Consider the following 16,883-nt stretch of genomic DNA (forward strand, 5'->3'; position numbering starts at 1 on the left):
TTCCCCTTCTGGTTTTCCCCCTCCCCCCTTTTCTCCCTGTCCGGGGTTGGTTTCCCCCTCGTCTCCCCCTCTCCCCCTTCCTTCCCAAGCCCCTTTCCCCTCCCCCGCCCCAGTCCCCCCTGCTCCCCCGCCCTGGGCCCTGGGGGAACCCCCGCTGAGAAGAGCCCGCCCCCAGAAGCGCGCCGCCGCCGGCCGTCGGGGCCGAGCCGCAGCCGAGCGGCCGTGGGCCCGGGCGGCGGGCGGAGACGCTGGCGCCCTCCCCGCTACGGCCCGCGTGAGGTGAGGCCACCTCCGGGCCGAGGGGGCGGGCGACGCGGGCGACTCGTGGGGAGGGGGCGTGGCGGCCGCGCGGGCGGCCGGGCGGAGGCTCCCTGGCCTGGGTTCCCCGCGCTGGCGCTGCCCGGAGCCGCGGGCGGTGGGTCGACCCGAGCCTCCGGTGAAGGACGGCCCGGAGGCCAGAGACGCCCCGGGTGTGTACCGGGAGCGCAGGCGAGAAGTGAGGGGCGCGGGGCGGGGGGTGGAGGGGCTGGCGCCACCTGTGGCCTGTGCGGTGGGACCCAGAAACTTGCGCCCTTGTGCTCCGGGAGACTAGTCTCGTGTGTTTCCTGGACCTCCGTTTTTCTTCGAAGAAAAATGGGAGGGAAAGGTGTTGGAGTGTTTCAGATCTTGGTGGTGCCCGAGTTTATTAGAGGGACAGAGATTTGAGTTGGAACATACAAGGAGATGTTTCTGGAGCTTAAAAGTTGGGCCTACGCTTCGTTTGCAGTTGCTGCTAACTCTTGAGGCTTTGAAAACTCTTCTTGGTTTTGATTACCTCTGGAGCCCCAAATTGAAACATTTGTGACCATTAGCCTAGTAACTCCACAGAGTATTTATTCATTCAAAATGAATTGTTCTTGGATAATGATGAAAAATGACCGAATAACAATCACAGAGGTTCATTAAACCAGAGACCGGTGTGGAAAAATTTAAATTCAGCTCTCAATTGGAAGAATGTCCTTTTATGTATTTTTTCCAAATAGACTTAAATAACGTTGAGAAGTTTGAGCCCTCTGTTGTTGGTAGGCAGTATGGTGACTGGTGGAGGGAGGTGACAGGTTCCACTTAAGAACTTGAACAAATACCTAGCCTTTTTTTTGTTTTGTTTTGTTTTTTTGTATTTTTGGATAGTCAGATTGACATTTGAATGAGTTGCTTGTGCTGCTTTTTCTTCTTAATGCTTTTTTCCCCCCTCTCGTTTTATTTCTCTTATCTCCCCGCCCCGAGGAGTCTGGGGCATCTAGACTAAAATGGCTTAAGTAGTAGAAAGTGGTAGTCAATTCAGTTCACTTTTAGTTGTATTTTTTCTCCGCTTCGCATTTCTCCACAGGGCTGAGAGAACGGGGAACCTTTCTTGAGGGTCTGATGAACTCAGCAAAAGTTGTATTACTAATTTTCACTGACAGTTAATAATATTTTACAGTGTTTAAATTCCAGTTTAGTGTCCACTATATGATTTACACTGTAGATCTTCAGTTTTAAAACAATAATTTAAAAACTTGTGCATGTAAGAATAGGATGCCTGATTTTTTCAATCGAAAAGAGTCTGAAGAGATGACTTGCTTCCTGTATCAGAATAAAACCCAGAGACTTTACAGTCCTCTCTAAAATCTGTAGCAGCCTTACCTGCTGCCCCCCTTCTCTCGCCCAGCAACAAACGCACTGGTCTCCTCACTGTTCCTTGAGCACTTCAGGCACATCTGCCTCAGCAGCTGTGCTGGTGAGTCTTTCTGGATCACGTTTTTCTTAAAAAGCTGCATAACCCTGTATCCTCACCTTCTTTAGGTCTTTACTCAAAAGTTGCTCTAACAGTGCCGTTTCCTAGACTAGCTAAATTGCAAAGCCCTTCCTCCACATACAGTTACATAACACTCTTTCCCACTTTGCTTTAATTTCCTCCTTACTCATCAACAGATAACATACTATATATGCTTAGTCTCACCCTTTAGAAAATAAGCTTCGTGAGGTTTAGATAATCTTTATCAGTCGCTGTATCCTCAGCTCTTAGCAGAGCCGTTGACATGCGGCAGGCGCTCGACAAATGGACCGATTGGCCAGACAAGGGGTTTCGTTCTTGAACCCCCTCATTGTGACAAATGAGCGACATGGGTGTCCGCTAGGCTTTTATAAGATACTTATTGGAAGAACCTGAGATTTTCTTTCCTCTCAGTCCCTGCCACGTTTCTGTTTTGACAGAAGTCTTGTGCTTTCAGGTCTTTGCGTGAAAGCGCTTTGAAAGCAGAGAGGATGGAGCGTGGTGTCTTAGAGGGAGATTATCTCAGATCTCACGTGGTCAGAATTTTTTCTGTTTCAGGCTCTTCTTGGAGATTGGTTCACATCCTCGAAGAGACAGATACCACCATCCTTACCTGTTTGGTCTCAGAATTAAGTAGGCTGGTTCCACTTGGAATTTTTCAGTAGACTGAAGATGTTACTATTATAGTCTGGGTTGTATGGGTTAGATTCTTTCCCCCCTCCTATTAATGTGGAGACAGTTGAGCTTGAAAACTTGTAAGAAAACCCTTCTCTAACAATGGTGGAGTGTTTGATTGTGGGGAACGTCTGATCCTTCTTTCCACAAACCCATTTTTGGGTTTTAGCAACTAAATTCAGTCTGAGGATAAAGGAGCAGGTCCCCTGAGTTCTGTGGATTTTCCATCATATATTTTTTCCTTTCTTATTTCTTGATTGGTGTGTTATCTTCATTGACCTTCTGGCAAAAGTGGCCTGGATGAGATTTCTCTCTGGGGGCAGCCCTGGCTACTGTTTTTCAGCTTAGGAAGGTGAAAGGGGTGCTTTTAACACTTGATAAGAATGCTGGTTGCAAAACTGTTTTTGTTTCAATTTTTATCAGGACATTGAAAGCTTCCAAGCCTATGAGAGAAAGGTTTGAGTTGGGGGTGGGAGTGTGGGAGAAATGGGGATCATGTGTATATTGGACTGGGTCTGATACTGTTATTATTAACGTAGATAGGTATGTTCTCATTTTGTGAATACTTTCTGGTATAATTTTGGCACATTGATAAAGGCTTCTACCACATTTGTTCCTTTTAAAATCCTTTCACAAAGTTGCTATGAAGTCTGTCTCATTACCTAGAGATACTCGGAGATCGTATGTTCTCGCCTCTGAAGAGATGGATGCTGTGGTGAGCACTGATGTTCCAGTGTAGGTAATGGTTTCTGAAGGAGGCATTGCTTGTTCCTGTGTCCGGTCTCTTCATGAACTCGAGGAAAGCTTCTAGGAGAAAGCAAGTTTTGAGGAAGGGATAAAAGTGCTGCGTTTTCATTACATGGCCCCAGGAAGTACAGAGGAGAGAATTTTGTGAAATTCTGTGTGTGTGCACACGGTTGTTGTTTTTATTTTATTTTTTCCCTTGTGTCTACTAGTGAGATGGGATAAAGGACTCTAAATGTCCCTCTGTGAAATGTGCTGCCAACTTACAAGTAGGAAAAATAACTGGACTCATGGCTTGAATGTGTGTGCATGAATACAGTTGGTGGGTCTAATTTTAGAGACGGTCTTCATACGCATGGCTTTAGCATTTTCCTCCTGCTGTATCCTTTCGCCCTCTGCAGAAAACGTTTCACCTAATCGTCTTTTCTGGTTACCTTTTGTTCTTACTATGGTCGCCACTTTGGTAAAGTAGCACTTGTTCCGTTTCTCTGATAAAGTTATTCTGTCTGTTCCTTCTTAAATTTGAGTTTATTTCTGAAAACAGGTATAGATAGGAAAGATTTCTTAACCTTGATCTGTTTTAATTCCTTTTTGAGTTCCCTTAGATTGTGTCTGTTTTCTCCAACTCTTAAAAAAATGGGTGTTGAAAGCCCTAACTATGGTAATCTGCAGTGCTTCCATCATTTTTACTTGGGCTGTATGAAAGGAAAGATTCTGGGATGTTTTGTAAATCCAGGCACTTTTTGCTTTTCTGCAAGATTTCTTATGAGTTGCTCAATCCATTTGTTTGACTCTATACTGGGAAAACCGTTTCTGCTTTCTAGTTTTTGTTTAAATTAGTTAATTAGTTAATTTGGCTGCATCGGGTCTTAGATGCATCTTGCGGGATTTTTCGTTGTGCTGCCCAGACTCCAGTTGCAGTGAGCAGGCTTAGTTGCTCCAGCATCTGGGATCTTAGTGCCCTGATCAGGGATCGAAACCTATATCCCCTGCATTGCTAGGCATTCTTAACCATTGGACCATCACAGAAGTGCTATCAGCTTTCTAGTTTTGGCAGTAAGTTTCCTGAAATGTTTTAAAAAAAGAACTAATCAAATTGGGAACCCCAGCCTGGAGATGAGAGAGGATAAGGAGAAATGGTCAAAAAAAAAAAAAAAAACCCAAAAAGACACCCCAAAGCTCAGGCAGTCACATCTCCAGTAGTCAGAAAACTTCTGGTAATTTTAAAAAGACTCATTTTATTCTATCCCTCCTCAATTTGTATACCACAAGGAAAAAAATAAATCTTTTCAGTCTCTTTAACTGCTAGGAGATAATTTTTAGAGCTTTCTGGATATTTTCTTGGGGAAACAGAATGAAGCCAGTTGTTAGGTGCTCTGGTAAGGCCTCTTCCCTGACTTAGACCAGTGCACTGAAGGTGTTGGTGGTGTTTTGTTTGCTTTTCATTGAAGACTGAGAATCTTTTGCAGGTGAGTAAAAACTGTAGTTTTATACCCATACAATTACTTTGAGGTCCCAAAGTATCTCAGCTTGAGTCCTTATCCTGTAGAGCTAGAAATGTAAAGATAAATGAGGTAATCAGCAGGGTTTAAAATAATCAGTCCAGTGGTTAGGACTCTGTGCTTTCACTGCCAAGGGCCTGCATTCAGTCCCTGGTGGAGGAACTAAGACCCCACAAGCCTCACGTGTGGCCAAAAAAATAAAAATATAAAGGTCTATAAGTTAAGAAAGAAACAGTTCAATTTCTTTTTTCTTTTTTTTGTTAATTTTTATTGGAGTATAGTTGATTTACAGTTTGTTTCTGCTGTCCCGCAGAGAGAATCAGTTACACATACATTTCACTTTTTGGGAATTTCCCCCATACAGCTCGTGATAGAGTTATGAGTTAGTTCCAAATGATTGATTTATTTTGGGCTGTGCGGGCTTCTCTCTGGTTGCAGCAGATGGGGGCTACTCCCTAGTTGTGCTCACACTTCTCGTTGCGGAGCAGGGGCTTTAGGGTGCGTGGGCTTCAGTGGTTGCGGCACGTGGCTCAGCGGAGTTTTGTTTCTGAGCCTCTGCTCTGGAGGATGGGCTCAGTAATTGTGGCACATGGGCTTCGTTCCTCTGTGGCAGGCATGTGGGTCTTCCCTGATCAGGGATGGAACCCACGTCTCCCGCAGGTAGATGTTTCATCCCTGAGCCAGTAGGGACGCCCTTTAGTTTTTACTAGAGTGTAGTTGCCTTACAGCGTTGCATGAGTTTGTGCTCTATAGCAAAGCGAATCAGCTGTGTACATGTGTACGCCAAGTCACTTCAGTCGCGTCAGACTCTTTGTGACTCTGTGACTACTATAGCCCGTCGGGTCCCTCTGTCCATGGGATTCTCCAGGTAAGAATACGGCAGTGGGTTGCCATGTCCTCCTCCGGAGCTCTTCCCAACCCAGGGGTCGAAACTATGTTTCTTGCGTCTCCTGCATTAACAGGAGACTAGTTACCACTATTTGCCACTAGTGCCACCTGGGAAGCCTGAATCAGCTGTACATACACACATCTCCTCTTTTCTGGATTTCCTTCCCATTGAGACCACCACAGAGCATTGAGTCAGGTTCCCTGTGCCGTAGAGGAGGTTCTCGTTGGCTGTCTGTTTTACACATGGTGTCAGTGCTGATCCCAGTCTCCCGGTGCATCCCGCCCCGGGTCTCAGAGCACTGGTTCCCTGCGCTGCACACGAGGTTCTTACGTTGGGTTGCTGTGTAGTTGCTAAGTCATGCCCAACTCTTTGGTGGCCCATGGACTTTAGCCTGCCAGGCTCTTTTGTCCTTGGAATTTCCCAGGCAAGAATACTGGAGTAGGTTGATATTTCCTTCTTAAGGGCATCTTTACCACCCAGGGATCTAACCTGTGTTTCTTGCATTAGCAGGTGGATTCTTTTGCTAATGAGCCACTGTAATCTGAGAGGCCCAGATTCTCATTAATTATCTGTTGGACATATAGTAATGTGAATATGTCAATCCCGATTTCCCAATTATTCCTCACCCCCTACCCCTTTGGTAACTATAAGTTTGTTTTCTATGTTCATGACTTTATTTCTGTTTGGTAAATAAGTTCATTTGTACCATTTAAAAAACATTCTACATATAAACAATATCATATAACATTTGTCTTTCTCTGTCTTAGTTCATTCAGTGGGGTGATCTCTAGGTCCATCCTTGTTGCCGCAAATGCTACTGTTTCATTCCTTTTTATTTTTATTTGTTTATTTATTTTTTCCAATTCTTCCGCTTTGGTTCTGACCATCTTTTAGGACAGGTTTTACATATCACTTTTTTTTTAGAGAGACTTCCTTAACCCACAGTGACTCGAAAGGGAACCTCTTCTTTGGACTTGAGAGAGTTAACTCTTGGGTAGTTTGATAAGGAGTCAGGGGCCCTTGGGACTTCTCTGGTAGCTCAGATGTAAAGCGTCTGCCTACAGTGTGGGAGACCCAGGTTCAATCCCTGGGTGGGGAAGATCTCCTGGAGAAGGAAATGGCAACCCACGCCAGTACTCTTGCCTGGAGAATCCCATGGATGGAGGAGCCTGGTAGGTTACAGACCATGGGGTCGCAGAGTCAGGCATGACTGAGTGACTTCACTCACTCACTCAAGGGCCCTTGAGGAGGAGAAAGAGGTCCAGGACTCTCAAGCTGGAGAAACCATTTCATTCCTTTTTAAAGCTGAATAATATCCCACTGTGTATGTTTATCACATCTTTATGCCTCTGTTTATAGACATTTCGGTGCTTCCGTGTCCTGGCTATTGTCAGTAGTGCTGCACTGAACATTGGGGTGCAGGTATCTTTTTGAATTATGGTGTTCTCCGGGTTTATACCTGGGAGTGGGACTGCTGGATCATGCAGTAGTTCTGTTTTTACTTTTTTAAGGAACCTCCATATTGTTCCCTGGGGCTTCCCTGGAGAAGAATCCGCCTCCAGGGCTCAGTGGTAAAGAATTGGCCCGCCAATGCAGGAGATGCTCATTTGATCCTGGGTCGGGAAGATCCCCTGGAGAAGGAAATGGCAGCTGACTCCAGTATTCTTGCCTGGGAAATCCCACGGACAGAGGAACCTGGCACACTACAGTCTGGAGTTGCAGAGTTGGACGTGACTTAGTGACTAAACGACAAACAAACAGTACTGTTCTCCATAGTGGCTGTACCAGTCTACGTTCCCGCCTACAGTGTGGGAGGGCTTTCTTTTCTCCATACCCTCTCTAGCGTTTATTATTTGTAGATTTTTTGATGACGGCCTTTTGACCAGTGTGAGGTGATCTTCATTGCAGTTTTGATTTGCCTCTCTGTAGTAAGGCAAGCGTTGAGGCCGCTGAGGATCTTTCGTGTGCCTGCTGGCCCTCTGTGTGTCTTATTTGGAGAAGTATCTATTTAGATCTTCCACCCATTTTTTTGATTGGGTTTTTTTTTTTTTTAATTGGGCTTCACGAGCTGCTTGTATATATTTGGAGCTTAATCCCTTGTCTGTTGCTTCATTTGCAAATACTCTGAGTATTTCTGCAAATACTCATTCTGAGGGTTGCCATTTTGTTTATGATTTCCTTTGCTGTGCAAAAACTTTAATAAAATAACTTAGTTTATTTCTAATTGGTATTTGTTGATTGTGCATCTGTGAGGCAGTGGGAAAAGAGAAAAAACTGACTTGCAGGCCAGTCAAGTTTCACTTGATCTTCTGGAGGTAATGTGTTTTGATGATGTTTGTTTATCTGTTTCTGGCTGTGCTGGGTCTTCGTTGCTGTGTGGGCTTTTCTCTAGTTACAGCCAGTGGGGTCTGATCTTTGCTGTGGCGTCGCAGGCTTCTCGTTTCAATGGCTTCTCGGCCTCTCGGGCCTGCGGACTTCAGCAGTTGTGGTTCCTGGGCTCAGCTGCTCCGCAGCACGTGGGATGAAACCACGCCTCCCCTTGGCAGGAGGATTCTAATGCTGAGCCGCCAGGGAAGCCCTGCAGGTGATTTTTTAAAGTTAATTTTTATTGGAGTATATTTGCTTTGCAATGTTGTGTTTCTGCTCTACAGCGAAGTTAATCAGTTATACAAACAGCACACATGTATTTGTATGTATATCCCATCCTTTTTAGATTTCCTTCCTGTTCAGGTCACCACAGAGCTCTGAATAGACTTCCCTGTGCTATACAGTAGGTTCTCATTAGTTTCCTGTTTTATATGTAGTAGTATATATATGTCAGTCCCAATTTCCCAATTCATCCCATCCACCCCCTTCCCCTTTGGTATCCATAAGTTTTTTCTCTGCATCTGTATCTCTGTTTCTGCTTTGCAGATGAGTTCATCTGTACCATTTTTCTCAATTCCACATAAAAGCATTAATATACAGTATTTGTTTTTCTGTTTGACTTACTCCACTCTGCATGATGATCTCTTAAGTCTATCTGTGTTGCTGCAAATGTACTGTTTCATTCCTTTTCATGACTGAATGATATTACACTGTATATATGTTTCACATCTTCTTTATCCATTCCTCTGTTGATGGGCATTTAGACTGCCTCCATGTCCTGGCTATTCTAAGCAGTGCTGCAGTGAATGTTGGGATGTATGTATCTTTCTCTGTGTGTGTGGGGAGTATAATTGCTTTACAATACTATGTCAGTTTCTGCGGTACAGCAAAGTGCCTTAGCTGTTGAATACAGACAGCCCTCCCTCTTAAACCTCTTTCTCTCCTATCCCACCCCTTCATTCCACCCCTGCCGGTCATCACAGGGAACCAAGCTGAGCTCCCTGGATTACACTGCAGCTTCTCACTTGCTATTTTATACACATTAATCTGTGTGTGTACATTATACATTATGTACATTATTATATATACATGTGTACCTTATATACATTATGTACAATGTATGTATGTCAGTCCTATGCTCCCAATTTGTCTTAACCCTCAGCTTCTTCCCCACGTGTCCCCAAGTCTGTTCTCTACATCTGTGTCTTTAATCCTGCCTTGCAAACAAGCTCATCTGTACCATCTTTCTAGATTCCACACATATGAATTAGTACATGATACTTGTTTTTCTCCTTCTGCCTCACTTCACTCTGCATGACAGACTCTTGGTCTACCCACATCACTGCAAATGACCCAGTTTCAGTTTTCTTTTATGGCTAATAGTTCAGTGTGTATATGTGCCACATCTTTGTCCATTCATCTGTCAGTGGGTGTTTAGGTTGCTTCCATGTTCTGGCTATTGTAAATAGTGCTGCAATGAACGTTGGGGTACATGTGTCTTTTTGAATTATGGTTATTATATTTTTCTCAGGGTATATGCATAGTAGTGGGATTGCCGGTTCCTATGTTATTTCTGCCTTTAGTTTTCTTTTTTTTTAATATTTATTTATTGTTGTGCTAGGTCTTTGTTGCTGTGTGCAGACTTCCTCTAGTTGGGGAGAGTGGGAGCTACTCTCTAGTTGCGATGCACGGGCCTCTCATTGCAGTGGCTTCTCTAGATGCGGAGCAGAGGCTCTAGGCGTGTGGGCTTCAACACTCGCCCTGCACAGGCTCGGTCGTTAACGGCGCACTGCTCTCCGAGGCATGTAGGATCTTCTTGGACCAGGGATTAGACCTGTGTCCCCTGCATTGGCAGGCAAATTCTTAACCTGGACCATCAGGAAAGTTCCTCTTTTTAGCTTTTTGAGGAACCTCCATACTGTTCTTCATTGTGGCTGTACCAATTTACATTTCCACCAACAGTGTAGGAGGGTTTTCTTTTATCCACACCATCTCCAGCATTTATTGTTTGTAGGTTTTTTCTTTTTTTCTTTTTTAAAAAAAATTTCCTTTGTGTGTGTGTGTGTTATAATTTTTAGAATTTTTGATGATGGCCATTTTGGAGGTAAATTCGCTCCCAGTGCTAGTCTTCTATGTAATTCTCGTCTAGAGGTAAACTTCTAATTATTAACTAGTTTCCTTTTTGCCGCTTGATTCATTATCTGCCGTATGTGATGTTTTTGTGTGTTTCATGTTGATAGCATTTGTGCTGCAGTGTTTATTATTAATAATGATCACAACCATATTTCATATCTGCAGAGCGTTTTCCTTTTCCTAAGAGCTTCTCAGGCCTTGAAGCGGTCAGCATCCGTGTTAAGATAGACTCTCCCAGAACGCAGTCCACATTTTTGTGGGGGCAGTGTTTTTGTTGCATGTGCCAGTTGCAAGAACTTTTGTCAGATTTTAAGAATTTGTGCATTTTTTTTTTTTTTTTTTTAATGCATGGTTTTGACACGTGAGCAGCACTATGGGCATTCTCTGTGCCTTGAAGAAGAGTGGTTCAGACTTCTGTAAGCTTTGTAACAGGACTAGGAGGAAAGTGATCAAGGCAGTGACAACTCATACTTAGTAAGTGATATGTTTGAAATATATTTTTCTTCCTATGCTCACAAATTATGTTGTCTCCTTTGTGATTGTGTGGGAAAAGGGAAAAAGATCTAGGACAGTATCCAGCTGATAACTTGCAGGAAACAGTTTGCTGTGACTGTGTAGAAGGTGAATGGTCACTTAGTATTTCTAATGCTCTTGGTGGAGCACCTCCCAGCAGCCATCAAAATCAATGGGAAGAATATGGTGGACCTTGTTAATTTAATGGATTTCTTTTCATCCTTAATTCAGGTTTTCTGGAGTATTTGTCACTTTTGACCCTTCTCTCTCTTAAAATGTTTCAGTGATACTACTTTCTTTTCCACTTGCATTCCTGGCCTTTTGTCCCCTGCTCATCCCTTAAATATGTATTTTCCTTAAGGTTACTATTGTATTCTCTCTCTTTACCTCTGATTCTTAAACCTTACTGGCATAAGCATCTCTTGAAGAATTTAAGAATGTGACTTACAAAAGCCTTCATGATCTTACCACTGCCAGCTGCTGTGACTTACCTTGTACCTCATTTCCCTGTTCTTACATTCCTTCATTACAGTTCTGTTTTATTTGCTCCATAGCACTTACCACTATCTTAGTTATCTTGTTTGTTTTCTTGTCTATAGTCTGGCCATAGCCAAAACCTCAAATCTATAAGTACAGGAGTCTTGTTTATTTTATAGCTGCTGTATTCCTTGTGCCTAGAATTGTCTTTCAGTACACGTTTATGGAATGAATGAATGAGTGAATGGGTGAAACATGGGTTCCTGGGCTTATGCCCAGGGATTTTGACTTAGTAGGTTTGGGATGGAGCCCAGGAGTTTGTGTATTAACAAACATTCCAGGTATTTGCGATGTCTCTGGTTAGTTGTCTTGGATAACATTTAGAAGAATATTGTTCTACATAGTTAGTCACGTATCCACCCTGATAGCTTCATTTAGCATCTGTTATAAGCTGGTACTGCAGCCATGAAATTAAAAGACGCTTACTCCTTGGAAGGAAAGTTATGACCAACCTAGATAGCATATTAAAAAGCAGAGACATTACTTTGCCAACAAGGTCCGTCTGGTCAAGGCTGTGGTTTTTCCAGTGGTCATGTATGGATGTGAGAATTGGACTGTGAAGAAAGCTGAGCACCGAAAAATTGATGCTTTTGAACTGTGGTGTTGGAGAAGACTCTTGAGAGTCCCTTGGACTGCAAGGAGATCCAACCAGTCCATCCTGAAGGAGATCAGTCCTGGGTGTTCATTGGAAGGACTGATGCTGAAGGTGAAATTCCAATACTTTGGCCACCTCATGCGAAGAGTTGACTCTTTGGAAAAGACCCTGATCCTGGGAGGGATTGGGGATAGGAGGAGAAGGGGACAACAGAGGATGAGATGGCTGGATGGCATCACCGACTGGATGGGCATGGGTTTGAGTCAACTCTGGGAGTTGGTGATGGACAGGGAGGCCTGGTGTGCTGCGATTCATGGGGTCGCAAAGAGTCGGACATGACTGAGAGACTGAACTGAACTAAACTGATAAGCTGGCAATTTGTAATTCTCTGTGTCCAATTTTGATCTTTTACCTGAGCACCAGGCTCATTTATTCAGTGATCTCTTGAACATCTCCATATGACTGCCACATAGCATCTCAGACTCAGTATGGCCAAAGCATAAATGAGTTCTTTTTTCTTTGAATTATACTACGTAGTTGTGTAAGCTGGAAACCTGGATGTCATACTTTAGTCATTCTTACTCTTTAATGTTAAGTAATCATGCAGTTAGGTAGCCTCTTATCTGCTAAATTTCTAATGAATCTTTTTAATTTCTCTCCATCAGCATTGCCACCATCATCTCTTATCTGGATAACTGTAATAACCTTTAACTGGCCTCCTTGCCCTAGTCTTTTTCCTTCTAATATTTCATTTAGTTTTTACCCTTCTGCCAAAGAAAACTAAAGTCTGTTATTTTCTCCAGCTTAATTTTAAATGTCATCTTGCTCCCAGTACAGAGGCTAGGACACACACACACACACACCCCCACACACACACGGATTTCCCTGGTGGTCTAGTACACACACACACACCCCCACACACACACGGATTTCCCTGGTGGTCTAGTACACACACACACACACACACACACACACACACGGATTTCCCTGGTGGTCTAGTACACACACACACACGGATTTCCCTGGTGGTCTAGTGGTTAAGACCATGCTCCCGGTGTAGGGAGCATGGATTTGACCCCTGGTTGGGGAACTAAGATCACATGCTGAGTGGCCAATAAATAAATAAAATAAAGCATCTATATCTATCTATCTATCTATAATTTATTCATCTGTTCCAGGTCTTAGTTGTGGCATGTAGAATCTAGTTCCCTGACCAGGGATTGAACCCAAACCCCCTGTGTTAGGATCGTGGAGTCTTAGCCACTGGACCACCAGGGAAGTCCCCGTGTGTGTGTGTGTATGTGTGTGTATATATACACACACACACACACATATTGAAATCTAGCTTGTTTTATCTCACCTACCTTATATTTTGCTCTTTTTCCCTTTGCTTTCAGGGTTATGCCTCAGCTACAGATGAATTACTTGTTCTTCTACCTTCCCTGTTCTCACACCTTGCTGCCCTTGGGTACACCATTGTTTCAACAGGACACCTCTGCACCCCAAAACAACAGGTGCCCTCCTTGGCTTAGGTGTAATGTTCTGGAACCCTTCAGGGCATCCCAGACTTCTCATTTTGTCTGCCTTTTTTGAACCAGTTTTCACAAATCTGGATTCCTCTTTGTCTTTAGTTTACCATGTTTCCCTCTGTCCATTCCATTCTGAGTTTCCTGCTCACACTGAAGTTAAATTTTCTAGAATCGTCATCTCTCCAGTGCTAAAAGAGCTCTCTAGAGCATGTGATTTTTGTCTTATTCCTTTACTAGGTATAAAGGAAAACAGAAGAAAAGAAAAATAATTAGATAATTTGAGGTATATGTTCTAGAGGTCTGTTGTCTAGATTGTGATTTGGCCAGTTTTTTGGTTTTTTGGCTGTGCCACATGGGATCTTAGTTCTCCGACCAGAGGTTGGATTGAACCTGTGTCCTTGCAATGGAAGCACCTAGTGTGGTGGTGGCATTAGCACTTTTCGGTGCCTCTCATTGATTTGCTGAGCGTATTTTTCAGATGTAATGGTTTTCGCTGGATTCAGAAAGCAGTCGTGAATCAGACTGGCAGCAGACCCCCAAACAGTGACCAAGACCTTTTTTCGGAGCAAGTTTGGCTTTGGGAAGTGCTTTGCAGCTTCTTGGTCCTGCCACTGAGCTGGTCATCACTGATCGTTGTACACAGTCCACTTTCTGTTGCCCATCAACAGTTTGATCGAGAAGTGGTTCATCGTTGTTACATAGAATACGAGAAGAGGACACTTCAGAAGGCTGCTTGTTTGATTTTCAGTCGGCGTTTGAGGCACTCGTTTATCAAGCTTCTTTGCCTGTCCGGTTTGCTTCAGATGCGGAGCGAGCGGTGGCCCTTGAGCTCTTGAGCGCCTCTCGTGCAGCTGTGAGAGGATCGGCTTTGACGGCTGCTCCGAGTGGGCCGTTGGCAGCTTCCAGCGGCCGGCACAGTGCTCCTCATCTTCAAAGCTCTCTTCTCCTTTGCAAGACCTCTTGAACCACCACCGCACTGTGCGTTCGTTAGTAGTTCCCGAGCCAAATGCGTTGTTGATGTTGCAAGTTGTCTCCGACCCATTTTGAACTCGAATAAGAAAATCGCTTGAATTTGCTTTTTGTCTAACATATCCTTAGTCTAAAATAAGTATAAAATAAATGGCAAGTAATAAGTCATTAGCAAAAAAACATAAAGCAAGAAATGCATAACATAACCACATTTATTTAAGAATGTATTCCAATATCAAACGGCAAAGTTCAGTGGTGCAAAATCACAATTATTACAGTGCCAACCTAATATTTAAGCATTAGATGAGTTACTGTTGTGAAAACACTCCCTTCCTCCATGTCAGACAAGAGTTTCCTTCACTGCCTGTAGACAGAGCCGGCTACAGGCAGGATGAACACGAGTTAGTCTAATGTGTCAGTGTGCCCTGTGAAACCGAGTCAGCGTTAGTGGAGTTTTACTAACAAATGAACCTTCTTTTGTTTCACGACACACGCACATGCTTTATTCACAGATAAACTTGTCTGCTCATATATTGCTGCTGCTGCTGCTAAGTTGCTTCAGTCGTGTCCGACTCTGTGCAACCCCGTAGATGGCAGCCCACCAGGCTCCTCTGTCCCTGGGATGCTCCAGGCAAGGGAACTGGAGTGGGGTGCCATTGCCTTCTCCGGCTCATATATTGAGCGGAGAGTAAAATAAGAAACATCTCTTTGTAATGTCTTTTTACATTATGATTAGCTTTCTGTCCCAACACTGATCGTAAAGTTTCAGGCATACTGAAGCGTTGAGAGAGTTTCACAGTTAATGTCCCTGACTCCCCTCTTAAGAGCCAGCAGTTAGCACTGTGCTGCATTTGCTGTAGCACACATCCCAGCAGTGTTTTTAACTGTAAAAAACCAGGGAGACAGGGAGTTTGCCCTTAGAGTATTTTCCCTATATGGTAATGCAAAAATAGTTTTTCTTCCTTCTTAACTAAATGAATGTGATGGCTAAAAAATTGTGTAATTGACTGTTAAGATAGGATGACTGAAAGGAATCAAACCTGTTTAGTTTCTGTGTAGGCTTTGTGAGGGAGTAAAATCAGAGCCAGTGCTTGAGACTTGAATTTTAACCTTATTTGAGGTTCTTCGAGGCTTTACTGTGTTTACCCTCATGAACTCTGCTGAATCAGTGTCTTTATATATAAAATGGAGTTGATGGTCTGTTGCCTTTTAGGATACAGGAAAATTGACTTTTGCAGGTATCTTAAGGTTAAGTATGATAATACCTCTTGATACATTTACTGATTTAAAATGTAAACACTTGAGATTGAAGCTGCCCTTAGTGAATTCTTAGGCTAGCTTCAATATTTTACTTCACCTATAGTTAGTAGGTGATACAGAAGAGAGACAAAGAGGTATCTATAGGTATTAACGAACATACTTTCCATGGGCCTGGGATATATTTGCATCTCTTTGGTGGCCACAATCCTCAAGCATAGCTTACCTTGCAGAAGGGTGAAAGTGGAAGTCTCTCAGTCGTGTCCAACTCTGCGACCCCACGGACTGTGCAGTCCATAGGATTTTCCAGTCCAGAATGCTGGAGTGGGTAGCCTTTCCCTTCTCCAGGTGATCTTCCTGACCCAGGAATCGAACCAGGATCTTCTGCATTACAGGCAGGTTCTTTACCAATTGAGCTATCAGGGAAGCCTTCATAGAAGGATAGTCTATATTAAATATGATCAAATTACTAGTCTCTAAATGATGTTCTGTAGTGCTATTAAATAACAGAATGGCATTGAAGTTAATATTTGCAGAGATAAAATGGTGCTTTATTTCCATGTTTTGTTTTTTTCTTTTTCTTCCTTTTTCTCTTTGAAATTAACATTGCTTTCATAAATGTTTTTCTGCCTATTAGTTTCTTATAGGTCGGGAAGTAGCAATTGTCTTTCAGTTTAGTAGACTGACTGGATTCAGCTGTAGAATCTATTCGGATCCATAATGTGTTTTAGGCCATGAGTCTTTTCTGTTCTTTCTGTTCTGTCCTGTCCTTTATTGTAGACTTGTTCTTTGTTCATTTCCCAAAGTCGGGCACACAGATTCAGCCGCACACACACATGTGTACACACAGTGCCGCCTGAGGCCCTCTGAGAAGATTCTAGGTTTTCTTTTTAAAAAATTATTGTTGGCTGTGCTGGGTCTTTGATTCTGCACGTGGGCTTTCTCTAGTTGTGGTGTGTGGGCTTCTCTCATTGTGGCGCACAGGCTCTTGTCACGTGGACTACAGTAGCTGCAGCATGTGGGTTCTGTCGGTGTGGCTGGTGGGCTCTAGAGCTTAGGCTCAGTCGTGGTGGCTCATGGTGTTCATTGCTCTGTGGCACGTGGAGTCTTACCAGACCAGGGATCGAACCGATGTCCCTTGTATTGCAAGGCAGATTCTTAACCACTGAACCACCAGGGAAGCCTGGTTATAGATTTTCAATTAAGAATTACTGGCATTCACTTGCTACTGTTTCATTGTACAAACCCAGCTTTTCCTTTGGTGTACCATGAGCCTAGTACATTTCTAAGCTACAGTATTAGCTTAGCAATCAGAGGAACTCAGGTTATTATTGGTCTTTGTTAGAATAAACATTACCCATATGTTTTCTGTCCAGGT

At 43.5% G+C, this 16,883-nt stretch overlaps 1 protein-coding gene across 8 annotated transcripts in view; it reads left to right on the forward strand.

The window, feature by feature from the left end:
- R3HDM2 (R3H domain containing 2) overlaps positions 1-16,883 on the forward strand; it is a 156,875-nt gene continuing 139,992 nt past the window's right edge. For 7 of the 8 annotated variants that reach the window (XM_070454735.1, XM_070454736.1, XM_070454737.1 and 4 more), the window contains exon 1: positions 1-279. The gene's annotated coding sequence lies outside the window, so the exon portion shown is untranslated. The remainder of the gene's footprint in view (positions 280-16,883) is intronic. The other variant, XM_070454750.1, reaches the window with a different exon arrangement.

Source organism: Odocoileus virginianus, chromosome 24, assembly GCF_023699985.2.
Source record: "Odocoileus virginianus isolate 20LAN1187 ecotype Illinois chromosome 24, Ovbor_1.2, whole genome shotgun sequence".
NCBI lineage: Eukaryota > Metazoa > Chordata > Mammalia > Artiodactyla > Cervidae > Odocoileus > Odocoileus virginianus.